Raw genomic sequence first — 12028 nt, forward strand, 5'->3', positions numbered from 1 at the left:
ATAGATAGATAGATAGATAGATAGATAGATAGATAGATAGATAGATATATGACCATTAGCCATCTATCTACTAAATGGGAGATCATTTTTCAGGTATGTATTGGATAGGATAGCTTCAAAGGGGTCTTTCAATTCAGAGATGGTGTGAAGCTCCAAGAGGTAAATTGATTTGCCTTAAGATCACATACCTTAGAAATGGCTATCATTTTGCACCTGGGTCTTCCTACTCCCAATCCAGTACACTTTCACTAAACCTCAATGTCTCTAAATAAGAATTTAGTCTTGAACCCCTTTATCTTTTGCTAGTTGTTAATAAATCCAAAATGCCTATTTCTTAATGGGGGAGGGGTTAATTGTATAAACCTTTGAAAGAAGTAGTTTTAGGAAACTGGGTGTGATTACTTTCTCTGTAGGTGCAGATTGGCCAATCCTTTTTTTTATGTTTTTGCTTTTTTGGAGGGGGGAAGGCAGGGTAATTGGGATTAAGTGACTTGCCCAAGGTCACACGGCTAGTAAATGTTAAGTGTCTGAGGATGGATTTGAACTCAGTTCCTCCTGACTCCAGGGCCCGTGCTCTATTCACTGAGCCATCTAACCATTCCTTAAGTTAAATTCTTAAAGATTTCTCAAGGAAATAAAAGATTAAGTGACTTGCCCTTGATCACTAAGCTAGCAGACATTAAAGAGAGAACATTACCCTAGTTCTTCTAATTGGAAATCCTGCATCCTATCCTACACCACACTGCCTTTAATAAGAGGTGAATAGGGGCTGCAATAGAGAACCCATTCTCCCTGGATATTTACTCTTGCCAAAAATGCACTTTTCTTCGGCTTCTCTTTTTTAACCTAAAAAATACATGCATACACACACATATATGTGTGCATGCATATATTTACACATATAACTATACGTGTATATATACATATACAGAGACATAAGTGCATACATATGGATATTCATATATATACATATATATTTGCTAAAATATAGGAAATCATCAAATTCCAAATAATAGCTGATATTTATATAGTCCTTGAGTGTTTGCAAAGCACTTTACATATATTATCCTTTTTGATCCTCACAATGCACTCGGGTTGTTAATAGAGGTGTTATTATTCTAATTTTACAGAAAAAAAATTGATTAACTTGCCTATGATCAGAGGTCTTAGTCTAATTCAATTCTTTCTACTTCATGTTATCCACCTATCTAACACATTCTAATGCCTCTATCAACATCAATATATAATGGGGAAAGAATTTAATGTATTCTTATATGGGTAAAATTTGATAATAGTCATACTATTCTTCCTATTTTAAAAAAGCATTTGTTTATCTAAAATAATTTAGGTTTCACTGTTATAACCTTAGAATCAAGGTGTGGATATTATAGGTGTGAATATTATACATTTTATATTTTACATGCATATATAGCAATTCATGTTGGGGACATATACACATCAACATACAACATATATATGCACACGTACACCTTGTTGTATATTACATGTGTAATATAACATATAAATCTATGAATATTCATATATGAATGTATGTATAAAATCCATACGTAAGTATGGATACATGTACATCTGTATTAGTATCCTGGTCACATGAATGAAGGAAAGCCAGGATTATCCAATTCATAATTAGAAGCCTTAGATAAAAGAGCTGAAAATGTCTAAAGAAAAAAAAGTTATCCTTTTAATTGCAGCATATCCATTTTTTTAAGACTCTTTAAAAGAGCCTTATAATCAGCTGAGTCCTATTAAACACTTTGCAGGTGATTGGGGAATGTGTGTATTGCATATTTATGGCCTGATATGCAATAATCACCGGAACCAAATAGTCAGTGTGGTTTGCTTTACTCCCTGACCATATGAGAGTTTCCCCCCATTGTCATATTTGCCTTCTGGAATAAAGTTCACCCTGAATTGAACCTGTTATAAGCAAAAGATTTGACTATGGGTTCATCTTTCTTCTTCAAGGTTGTAAGTCCTGAAGAAAAGCTCCTTAAAGCTACAGCTTTCATGAAGCCTTGTGACAGGAAGTCACTGAGAGCCACCGTCAATTAGATCAGTGACCTGACCTGACTGTCGGCTCAAATTCAGATGATTGGCTTCTGCCTATGCTGTGGGTAAATAACCGTGTCATTTTCTAGTAATTTCATGTAGTTGCTTTTGTTGTTGTTAGCACTGGCATAAATTTGATGTGATATGAATTTTATGATTAAAACATTTACTCTACCAAAAACCTCAATGTATTAGACTAGAAATTATAGCTTCCATTAGAGCACATTTCATAACATAAATTCATAAGGATTATTGCTTTAAGTGAATACTAGGCCGAGATCCGTGTTTTCTCCTAGTTTGGCAAATATTCTGTAAATTCTCAAGTACTCATTACAGAGCCAAGTGAATGTAGCCTACAAAATGTTGCTCAGGCTTAGCAGAAGATTATAGAGCACAGTAATTATACAATGGCTTCTTGTCTTTGAATGGCTGGGATGGAGCTTTATGCAATTCTGGAATTAAATATCCTTAAGAAACAACTCTCCGTTAAAGTGCAATAATGACAACGACAGTCAGCACTTCTGTGGTGCTTTAAGGTTTACGAAATTACCTTACTGATCTTTACAACAACCTTGTGAGGTATGTGTTCTTACTATAGTCATTTTGCAGAAAGGTAACTGAAGCTGGCTGAGGTTAAGTGACTTGTTCAGAGTCATGCAACTGATTTAAGTATTTGAGGCAGGATTTTAACTCATATCTTCCTGACTACAAGTCTAGTATCCTATGCACCATGCTAGTGCATCACCTAAAATAAAAAGTGGAAAAAATAATTACATTTCCAGGCACTGGACATGGCTATGAAGCTGGAAGAAATGGTGGGGTAATAGAAATAGCACAGGCCCATGAGACAAAACACGTGCATCATAATCCTGGATCTGTCACTAAAGTAGCTGTGTGACCATAAGAAAATCACTTCTCAGTTTCCTCAGCTGTAAAATGTGTCAATTTGACCTAAAATCTTAATTAAATTAAAACATCTAAGTTTTTTGACGAATGTTTAATGTGAAGGTATTTGTAGAACCTATATTGGATTTCCTATCACCATGAAGGGGGAGGGGAAAAGGGAAGGAGGTGTTGGAAAATTCAGAACTCAAAAGCTTGTGGGACTGAATATTGTAAACTAAAAGTAAATAAATATATATTTAAATCTAAGGTTTGTCCCCCCAACTCTAAAATGCTTTGGCTTATTCCATCATAAATAAGAGGCTTTAAATAATCAAAGATAAAATGCATTGTGGGATATAGTCTCATATCTCCTGGGAAGTATTCCCTATTTTGTAGGGAAGTAAGTGAGTTAAGACACAATATAAATGTTATTATTTTATTGTTGATATTATTATGAATTTTAGTGCATGACCTAATATACACACAACTATATAGAACAAAAGGGCAGCTAGGTGGCACAGTGGATAGAGAGTCAGTCCCAGAATTAGGAAGATTCATCTTCCTGAGTTAAATGAGTTAAAATCTGGCTTTAGACACTAGCTATGTGACCCTGGACAAGTCACTTAACCCAGTTGCCTTAGTTTCTTCATCTGGAAAAGGAAAGAGCAAACCACTCCAAGGACAGACAAACAAATAAAATTGGATATGACTAAAATGACTGAATAATAATAACAACACACATGATATAAAAAGAAAAAAAAAAACAAGGCTGCCTGAGGTATTCTGCCTGTTAGATTGAGAAAGACAAAATAAAAAACGTTTCACAGGAGCTGAAAGTCACTTGAAGAATCTATAATGGTTTCAGCAGTGTTCTGCAGATTTTAGGACTCTATAAGAAATCTGGAAAGCTTGTGTTCGTGGGTCTGGCCAATGCAGGCAAAACAACCCTTTTGCACATGCTCGAAGATGACCGGTTGGGCCAGCATGTTCCAACACTACATCCAACATCTGAAGAGCTGACGATTGCTGGCATGACTTTTACAACTTTTGATCTTGGTGGACATGAGCAAGCCCAGAGGGTTTGGAAAAACAATTTACCAGCAATTAATGGGATTGTCTTCTTGGTGAACTGTGCAGATCATCCTCGCCTCCTGGAACCCAAAGTTGAACTCAATGCACTAATGACAGATGAAACAATATCCAATGTGCCAATCCTTATTTTGGGCAATAAAATTGACAGATCAGATGCAATCAGTGAGGAAAGACTTCGTGAGATATTTGGGTTCTATGGACAGACCACATGGAAATGGAAACGTGCCCCTGAGGGAGCTGAACGTCCACCCCATGGAGGTGTTCATGTGCAGTGTGCTCAAGAGGCAGGACTACGGCAAGGGTTTCTGCTGGCTCTCTCGGTACATTGACTGATGTGGGGGCAGTGAAAATAAAGGCCTTTAACTTCTCTGGAAAAAAAAAATTATTCCAGGGATTAGTCTTTGCTACCTGTGATATGATATGATGTAATGTGCATGTGTGTATGTATGCATGTATATGCAGGTATGTGCTTATATACATATGTGTGCACACATGTACACACATGGGTGTGTATACATATTGCATGTATGTATACATAGTGCATGTGCATGCAAATAAATACATATGTATGTGTATACACAAAATATATGTGGGCATGGGTGTTGTAGAAACATTGTGTGTATACTTACACATATGTGTATATATACATGTGTATGTATATATACTTACATATACACATGTCTGTGTGTGCATATATATAGAGGTGGGGAGAGAGAGAGAGACAGCATGGCTATCAAATTTAAAGAGGGCACAAACCTGGGGGGGGGGGAGTAGCTAACCATATCATATGTCTGAGTCAGGATCCATAAAGGTCAAAACAGACTACAATAGTGTACTAGATCTAAAAAAAGAATAAAATGAAATTATACATAGATAAACATAAAGTGCTGTGCTTGTGTAAAAAAGAAATACATTGCTATACAAGAAAGAGGTGATCTGGGAGTATTTATGACGTGCAAATTCAATATGAGTCACCAGTATTACACTGTAGCCCAAAAAAATCTTAGACTGTATTGAAAGATAGTGTCCAAGGCAAGGGAGGCCATAGTTGCATTGTTTTCTTCCTTGGCAGAGACCACAGTTGAAGTACTGTGCTCAGTATAGGCCACAACATTTTAGGGAAGAGATTGACAACTTGGAATACAACCAGTGAAAGGAGACAAGAATAGTGATACCCTTAGAGGATAGGTTGAAGGTACTAGGAATGTACAGACTGATGAAGAAGCTTAAGGGCATTGGGGCTGGTGGAGAGGGGAACATGACAGCTACAATACAATTCAAGTATATGAAGGATGTCATATGGAAGAGGAATTAGAATGCTTTTTATTTCTTGGTCCCAAAGGACAGGGAGTATAGCATTGGGAAAACCAGAGAGAAGAGAAACTAGGAGCAAGGAGACCAAAACGGAAACAACTGCAACAGGGCATTTAAGAAATGGTGAGGTCCTGAAATAGACTAGAAGTCATATGAGGGGAGAAAGAGGTATGGCTACAAGAAACATTGCAATAATAGAATCTTCTTCATAGCCAAGAGGCAGATAATTCTGTGTCAGGTGTACTTAATCTTTTTCTGGGGGGAGGGGGAAGTGCTCATAGGCCCCTTTTGCAATCTGATGAAGTTTATGAACTATTTTCAGAAAAGGATTTCAAAGAAAACGAATTCTATTGGAATCCAGTTATAGAAAATATCACAAAAAAAAATAAACTCATCTACCCCAGGTAAACAAACCATGCTATGTCTACAAACAAAGCAAGCTTTTCCAAATCATTCTATATTTTAAGCCCTTAATATTGTTGTCTCCATTGTAGTATTTGCTTGTTCAACTAGAAGGGGGATTAAGGATAAGGCAGAATAGGCACTTCAATAGATGGGGCCCTCTTGACATCAATCAGAAAGACTTTGTCTGGAATACTTCATACAATAAGAAAGGATAATTTGTTTTGCTGATATTTGTTGAGTAAAACCATTGGTTACATTAAAAAGTGAATTCATATACCTGTTATCTGTATTTATGCCTTCCTCAAATGCTTTTTGGATCTTCGGTAGATCAGACTTTAGTCTAAAATCCAAAAAATGCTGATAATACTTATGAAGTTCATGGCCAACAATTGTCTTATCAGAGCCCCCTTTCCCAGTTCAAATCATCTGTGTCATGCACAGGATGGCAGTCAACCCTAATGAATATGTCATTTGAAAAGATTGTTATTATCACTGAATTATACATTTTTTTCTATTTACATTCGGAAACATTTTTAATTACAATACAAATTATGTGGTACAACCATGTAGCCATAAACAAAGAAGTAATTTGTGTTCTTTCTACACTTATCATTTGGTGACTAATTAGTTTCTCTCCGAGACACTAAGTGACTCTTATGAATAAAGAGCTCCTGAGGAAATAAAGGTTAATCTTGAAGTGATTACAAATCCTCTACTAACTTTATAATTAATAGTTACATTTAAGATGCAGAAGTCTTCTAACTCCAATAAGTAGCCTTTGTTAATTAGCCCTGAGTGCTGGGATCTTTCAGCATGTTTTACAGTGTGTTCATCAATCAACTGGGCTATGTAACTAAAGATTTTTTTTAAAAAATATGAAAACAAGTAAAAGGTTAAACTCTTTATTCCAGAGCAACCAGGTTTTTAATAGTTACCATCTGGTTGATCGTCTTTAGTTCTCTCTATAACCTTCTTTGTGTTGTGGTAAGGAAAAAAAAATTAGCTGTTTTAAATTAAATTGCACCTTTATGTAGCTGTTAAGTCCAGAATTTTATAAAAGAAAGAAAGAAACAAAAAAAAAACCCTCCAATATATTCAGAGGTGAATAACAATGTCAATAAGGGGTATCAAAACTGTGTTCTAGTTCTGATTCCGTAACTAACTAGGAGTATAGCCTTTGGCAAGTTACTTGGAAATAAGTGACTATGTTAATACTTGAGTATTAACATCAAGGTCCTCAATCAGGTGACAAAGATGATTTCTATTAAAAAATTTTGAGATAAAGGTAATATACAACATAAAATCATTTGAGAAGTATAAGAACCTATAGTATTGGGCTAGACAGCAAGGATACAAGTACAAAAAAGAAGGTATCCTTGGTCTTAAGGAACTAACATTCTAATAAGGGGGCAATAAATACATATACAGAATACATATTAATTTAACACATATAATCATATATAATTATACATGAATTTTGGAATTAGCAGTTGGAGGAATCAGGAAAGGTTTCATGTACAAGATAGTTTTTAATCTGCATTTTAAGGGAAAAGTATTTCTATAAGGTAGAAATAAGAAGGAAGTGGATTTCTGGTATAAAGAATGGTGTGTGTGTGGGGGGGGTGAGCCAAGATGGTGGAGTAGAAGGAAATTGCATGAGCTCCTGCACCAACCACCTGTAATATATGACTCTAAACAAATTTCAGAGCTACAGAACCCACAAACAGACAGAGAGAAAGAAATCTCCTGCTGAAGGCAGACCAGCAGGCCAACAGGAAGGGCTTATCTCACCCAGCTGGGAGCTGAGCACAGTCCTGCATGAGGCATACATGCCCAGACCTGGGGTATCCCCGACCAGCCACAAAGACTGGCCTGAGCAGACTTCAGGAGAGTAAATCACAAGCAGCTGTAGAGGTTTCCAGACTTCTCAACCCATAAATGCCAAAGAGAATGTTAAAGGTCAGTGAGAACCTCTGCAGCAACTGGGTGACAGAAGAACCCCTGTCACCAGGACAAGAGGGAGAGGAGGCCAGGCGGCTATGGCTATTGCCACATGACTGTCTCTGAAGCTCCTGGCCTGCAGATTGTAGGGAGATCAAGCAACCATTCAGAGGATAATCGCTCTTGCTTTGACCTGCTTGGATCTGAGTCACTGTCTTGGGGTGTGGCCCTGGGGTGAGAAATGACAGGATGCCAGAGCATGTGGTGGTTATAGAGAGAGCACCCTCCTCAGAGCTCTGACAACATTTGCTAAGACCCCAGCAATTTGGGACAAAGTTCTCTTCATTCTGGAAGCAGAGTTCTACCATGGCAAAGAGCTCAAAAGTCAAGTAATTGGCTGGCAAGATGAGCAAACAGAGGAAGCACAATCAGACCATAGAATCCTTTTTTGGGGACAAAAAGGATCAAAATATAGAGCTAGAAGAAGTCAACAGAGCAGCTAGGTGGAGCAGTGAGTAGAGTACTAGCCCTGGAGCCAGGAAGACCTGAGTTCAAATCTGGCCTCTAACACTTAACACAAAAACTAGCCATGTGACTTGGGCAAGTCACTTAACCCCAATTGCCCTCCAAAAAGCAAAAAAAGAAAAAAGGAGAAGTCAACAAAGGAAAAATTCCTGCGTCAAAAGCTTCCAAGAAAAATATGAATTGGTTAAAGGCCATGAAGGAACTCAAGAAGGATTTTGAAAATCAAGTAAGAGAAGTGGAGGAAAAATTGGGAAGAAAAATGAGAATGATGCAAGAAAATCAACAGCCTGCTAAAGGAGACCCAAAAAATACTTAAGAAAATAACATCTTAAAAAAAAAAACTAACACAAATGGCAAGAGGACCAAAAAGCCAATGAGAAGAATGCCTTAAAAAATAGAATTGCCCAAATTGAAAAGTAATTTCAAAAACTCACTGAAGAGAATAATTCCTTCAAAATTTGATTGGAGCAAATGGAAGTTAATGACTTTTTAACAAATCAAGATAGTAAAAAACAGATACAAACAAATGAAAGAATAGAAGGTAATGTGAAGGCCACTCACTGCGTGCCACACCCCAGCCCATTACACTCTTCATCCACCGCCTCGCGGTAAAGATACCTGCATCACTATCTCAGAATGGACAACAGGGGACCTGCTTACAGACTGAGCTGGGAGGTACAGCAGAAAATCGAAAAGCAGTATGATGCTGATCTGGGGCAGATTCTCATTCAATGGATTACCACACAGTGCCTCAGGGATGTTGGGCAGCTCCAGCCTGGGTGAGAGAATTTCCAAAACTGGCTCAAAGATGGCACGGTGCTGTGTGAGCTCATCAGTGGGCTATACCCTGAAGGCCAGGCCCTGGTAAAAAAAGATCCAGGCTTCAGGCATGGCCTACAAACAGATGGAACAGATTTCTCAGTTCCTACAGGCAGCAGAGAAGTACGCCATCAATGCCACTGATATCTTCCAAACTGTGGACCTCTAGGAAGGAAAGAATATGGCATGTGTGCAGGGGACACTGATGAACCTGGGTGGGCTGGCAGTGGCTCAGGGTGATGGGTTCTTCTCTGGAGATCCTCACTGGTTCCCTAAGAAGTCCAAGGAGAATCCCCGAAATTTCACAGATAACCAACTGCAGGAGGGCAAGAATGTCATCGGGCTGCAGATGGACACCAACTGTGGGGCCTCTCAGTCAGGCATGACTGGATATGGGATGCCACCCAGATCCTCACCCTCCCTTGAATGGTTAATATATTTCTAGCAGTGACATTCCTAGGAAGCCCATGGAACTCTCGAGCCCCTTCTGTTCCAGCTCTTCCTCTTCCCCTCCTACTCCTATCCATTGGTGGCACCGCTTCTCCTGTTGTGCCTATAGGTGCCTTCTCACCTTGAATTTACTGTAATACACTCCCTGTCCCCCAAATCAGCAAAACTGAACCAACCCCCCATCCTCCCTTCTCCTGGACCAAGACTGGCGAGTACTGACCCCTTCAACATTCCTGTTCATTCTCCCACCCTGGTTTGTCGTCTCATTTGGGAATTTTGCACCCATATAGCCATTCTTTAGTCCAGGTTTCAGGGCACTGCCTTGAAAGGACCTGACATGGGACCAATTTCTCTTCTACAAGGTTGTTCTTCCTGCTCCCTCCATCCCCAGCCTTGCTACTGTGGGGATTTAATTTATAGGGACGGGCCTATGGTGGCTGCTGTCCTGGCCACAGCTGGACTTTGAAAGCCACACATCTAGGTAGGCCACTCCTTGGTAGGGGCCTCTTTTTCCCTTGGTCCCTCCCTACTTGGCATTCCCTTTTGCCTTTTCCCTTCTTTATCCAGTGGCCTGAGACAGGATAAGGGGTGGAGGGGATGTCCAGGGAGGTGGGTTGGCCTTGCCTTGTCTTCTCTCCTCCATCCTTCCCCTCTTCCACAAAAGGCCCACCCAAAGTCTGAGACTTGAGGAATGTGAATTGCTGATCTGAATAAAGATTCCCAGTCTTTGTAAAAAAAAAAAAAAAGAAGAAGAAGAAGGTAATATGAAATATCTCATTGGAAAAACCACTGACCTGGAAAATAGATCCAGGACTACCTGAAAGCTATGATCAAAAAAAAAAAAAAAAAGAAAAGAACCTAGACATCATCCTTCAAGAAATTCTCGGGGTGGCTAGGTGGCACAGTGAATAGAGCACCGGCCCTAAAGTCAGGAGTACCTGAGTTTGGATCCAGCCTCAGACACTTAACACAAAAAATAGCCATGTTACCTTGGGCAAGTCACTTAACCCCATTTTCCCTCCAAAAAGCAAAAAAAAATTCTCAAGGAAAATTGACCTGATATTCTAGAACCATAGGGCAAAATAGAGATTGAAAGAATTCACAGATCACCTCTTGAAAAAGATCCGCCCCCCCCACCAAAAAACAAAAACAAAACAAAACAAAAAACTCCTAGAAATATCATAGCCAGATTCCAGAGCTCCCAGGTCAAGGAGAAAATTTACAAGCTGTCAGGAAGAAACAATTTGAGTATTGTGGAAACACAAGGAGGATAACACAAGATCTAGTAGTTTCTACACTAAGGGATCAAAGGGCTTGGTATACAATATTCCAGAGTTCAAAGGAGCTAGGATTAAAACCAAAAATCACTTACCCAGCAAAAGTGAGTATAATGCTTCAGGGGAAAATATGGTTATTCAATGAAATAGAGAAATTTCAAGTATTCTTGATGAAAAAATAGAGCTGAATAGAAAATTTGACTTTCAAATACAAGAAGCAAGAGATGCATGAAAAAGTAAATAGGAAAAAGAAACCATAAGGAAATTATTAAAGTTGAACTATTTATATTCCTACATGGAAAATTATCATTGTAACTCATGAGGCTTTTCTCAGTGTGAGGATAGTTGAAGGGAGTGTTTGTGTGTGTATATTTGTATGTGTATGTGCATGTGCATGAGTACGTGTATGTCTATATATATGTGTATAAGTATGTGTATGTGTGTATGTAGGTATATATGTGTGTAAGTATGTGTATGTCTATATGGATATGGATATGGATGTGTACATGCATGTGTATATGTATATGTATGAGTATGTGTGTATGTGTATGTTTATATGGATATGGATATGTATGTGCATATGTATGAGTATGTGTATGTGTATATGTATGTGTATATTTATATATATGTGTGTGTGGATGTGGATATGTATGTGTTTATGTATATCTATGTGTATATGTATATGCATGTGTAAGTGTATGTTCATGTCTATATGTGTGTATGTATGTATGTGTATGTATATATGTATGTGTGTATATGTATATGCATGTGTATGTCTATGTGTATTGTATTTGTAAGTGTATGTATACATGCATGTGTATATACATGTATATGCATATGTATGTGTGTGGATATGTATATGCATGCGGATACGTATTTGTATGTGTATGTGTGTTTGTATATATGTATTTGTATGTGTATATGTGTGTATTTGCATATGCATATGTATATATGTAAGTATATGTGTATGTGTATATGTATGTGTATATGTTTGTGTATGTGTATATGTTTGTGTATAGGTATTCGTATGTGCATATGTGTGTATATGTGTATGCATGTGTATGTCTATGTGTGTGCATGTGTATGTGTATATGTACATGTGTTTGTGTATGTGCATGTGTTTTTGTATGTGTATGCATATTCGTGTGTGCATATGTATGTGTGTATGTGTATATGCATTTGTGCGTTTATGTGTATGTATGTGTATATGTATATGTTTGTGTATATGTATTCATATATGTGTGTGCATG

The 12028-nt window shown here is 38.0% G+C and overlaps 2 pseudogenes; both read left to right on the forward strand.

Moving 5' to 3' along the window:
- LOC138156032 (small COPII coat GTPase SAR1A pseudogene) overlaps nucleotides 1-4429 on the forward strand; it is a 6849-nt pseudogene extending 2420 nt beyond the window's left edge.
- Nucleotides 4430-8804: 4375 nt separating this feature from the next.
- Nucleotides 8805-10259, forward strand: LOC138156351 (transgelin-2 pseudogene; annotated as a pseudogene).
- The last annotated feature ends 1769 nt before the right edge of the window (nucleotides 10260-12028 follow it).

This window comes from Petaurus breviceps, unplaced genomic scaffold, assembly GCF_028583685.1.
Source record: "Petaurus breviceps papuanus isolate PSGF00001 unplaced genomic scaffold, PetGlider_PUasm1.0 154, whole genome shotgun sequence".
Taxonomy (NCBI): Eukaryota; Metazoa; Chordata; class Mammalia; order Diprotodontia; family Petauridae; genus Petaurus; species Petaurus breviceps.